This window comes from Styela clava, chromosome 13 (genome assembly GCF_964204865.1).
Source record: "Styela clava chromosome 13, kaStyClav1.hap1.2, whole genome shotgun sequence".
Taxonomy (NCBI): domain Eukaryota; kingdom Metazoa; phylum Chordata; class Ascidiacea; order Stolidobranchia; family Styelidae; genus Styela; species Styela clava.
The window spans coordinates 16,115,001-16,117,500 of record NC_135262.1 but is presented as its reverse complement, the minus strand read 5'-3'; the positions used below and the strand labels follow the sequence as shown (position 1 = coordinate 16,117,500).

At 54.6% G+C, this 2,500-nt stretch overlaps 1 non-coding gene across 1 annotated transcript in view; it reads left to right on the top strand.

Annotated features, from left to right (window-relative positions):
* The first annotated feature begins 1,586 nt into the window (after window positions 1-1,586).
* LOC144431607 (small subunit ribosomal RNA) overlaps window positions 1,587-2,500 on the top strand; it is a 1,810-nt gene continuing 896 nt past the window's right edge. Inside the window, exon 1 of the ribosomal RNA XR_013480169.1 lies at window positions 1,587-2,500. This exon is cut by the window's right edge and continues 896 nt beyond it. This is a non-coding gene — a ribosomal RNA (small subunit ribosomal RNA).

The window sequence follows — 2,500 nt, the reverse complement described above, 5'->3', positions numbered from 1 at the left end:
TGGCGGGCGAGAGAGTGCTGCGTCGCCGGCATCGGCGTCGAAAGAAGCCGAGCCGAAAAAAGTTAAAGTACAAACGTGCAAGCATACTAACCTAACCCTAGGTAAGGCATGTCAGAGCGAAAGACAGTAATTTCGAATGAGCCAAGAAAGAGCGGTGCGGGGCCGGTCGGAGCGCACCCTTTTCTCGGTGGCTGGCGGGCGAGAGAGTGATGCGTCGCCGGCATCGGCGTCGAAAGAAGCCGAGCCGAAAAAAGTTAAAGTACAAACGTGCAAGCATACTAACCTAACCCTAGGTAAGGCATGTCAGAGCGAAAGACAGTAATTTCGAATGAGCCAAGAAAGAGCGGTGCGGGGCCGGTCGGAGCGCACCCTTTTCTCGGTGGCTGGCGGGCGAGAGAGTGCTGCGTCGCCGGCATCGGCGTCGAAAGAAGCCGAGCCGAAAAAAGTTAAAGTACAAACGTGCAAGCATACTAACCTAACCCTAGGTAAGGCATGTCAGAGCGAAAGACAGTAATTTCGAATGAGCCAAGAAAGAGCGGTGCGGGGCCGGTCGGAGCGCACCCTTTTCTCGGTGGCTGGCGGGCGAGAGAGTGCTGCGTCGCCGGCATCGGCGTCGAAAGAAGCCGAGCCGAAAAAAGTTAAAGTACAAACGTGCAAGCATACTAACCTAACCCTAGGTAAGGCATGTCAGAGCGAAAGACAGTAATTTCGAATGAGCCAAGAAAGAGCGGTGCGGGGCCGGTCGGAGCGCACCCTTTTCTCGGTGGCTGGCGGGCGAGAGAGTGCTGCGTCGCCGGCATCGGCGTCGAAAGAAGCCGAGCCGAAAAAAGTTAAAGTACAAACGTGCAAGCATACTAACCTAACCCTAGGTAAGGCATGTCAGAGCGAAAGACAGTAATTTCGAATGAGCCAAGAAAGAGCGGTGCGGGGCCGGTCGGAGCGCACCCTTTTCTCGGTGGCTGGCGGGCGAGAGAGTGCTGCGTCGCCGGCATCGGCGTCGAAAGAAGCCGAGCCGAAAAAAGTTAAAGTACAAACGTGCAAGCATACTAACCTAACCCTAGGTAAGGCATGTCAGAGCGAAAGACAGTAATTTCGAATGAGCCAAGAAAGAGCGGTGCGGGGCCGGTCGGAGCGCACCCTTTTCTCGGTGGCTGGCGGGCGAGAGAGTGCTGCGTCGCCGGCATCGGCGTCGAAAGAAGCCGAGCCAAAAAAAGTTAAAGTACAAACGCGATGCTAATGAGCGAGCCGTTGTCTCGACTAATATGTAGGGGGCGTTCGATCGAGCGTCTGGCTTGAGCGCTTGTCGGCCTAGCAGAACGGTCGCATTGTTATGCCCGGGTTTTAGGCACCGCTGCAGGCGGCCGGCAGAGCTCTTGTTTGTGCGAAACTGAATGGATCGAGCCCGAGAGAGGGCGAGCAAAGAAAAAACGCAAATCGCTCCGCCTGGCACTGCCGGCGAGAGCGTGGACGTCGCGGCCAGCGACTGTCGAAGCTGAGTACGGCCGCAGGCGATCGCCTCGGTCTTAAACGAATGCGACGAGCACGCGCCGGGCGGCCCAGCAAGGGCCGAGCGCAGCTGTCGCAGCTATCTGGTTGATCCTGCCAGTAGTGATATGCTTGTCTCAAAGATTAAGCCATGCAGGTGCAAGTACGAGTTCTCGTAAAGCGAAACTGCGAATGGCTCATTAAATCAGTCTTGGTTTATTTGGTCTCGTAAGCGAAGTGGATAACTGTGGTAATTCTAGAGCTAATACATGCATTAAGCGCCGACTTCGGGAGGCGCGCTTTTATCAGATCAAAACCGACCGGGTTCGTCCTGTGACGTTTGATGACTCTGGATAACCACGCGGATCGTACGGTCTCTGCACCGACGACGTATCATTCAAGTGTCTGCCCTATCAACTGTCGAAGGTACGCTACGTGCCTACCTTTGTGATAACGGGTAACGGGGAATCAGGGTTCGATTCCGGAGAGGGAGCCTGAGAAACGGCTACCACATCCAAGGAAGGCAGCAGGCGCGCAAATTACCCATTCCCGACACGGGGAGGTAGTGACGAAAAATAACAATACAGGACTCTAACGAGGCCCTGTAATTGGAATGAGTACATCCTAAAACTCTTAACGAGTATCCATTGGAGGGCAAGTCTGGTGCCAGCAGCCGCGGTAATTCCAGCTCCAACAGTGTATGCTAAAGTTGTTGCGGTTGAAAAGCTCGTAGTTGGATTTTGGGCGAGCGCCGCCGGTCCGTCGCAAGGCGTGTCACTGGTTGCGTTCGCCTCACCTTCGGTTCTCCGTCGGTGCTCTTGACTGAGTGTCGGCGGTGGCCGATAAGTTTACTTTGAAAAAATTAGAGTGTTCAAAGCAGGCTGTTCGCCTGCATAGTGTTGCATGGAATAATGGAATAGGACCTCGGTTCTATTTTGTTGGTTTTCGGAGCACGAGGTAATGATTAAGAGGGACAGACGGGGGCGTCCGTACTCTGCCGTTAGAGGTGAAATTC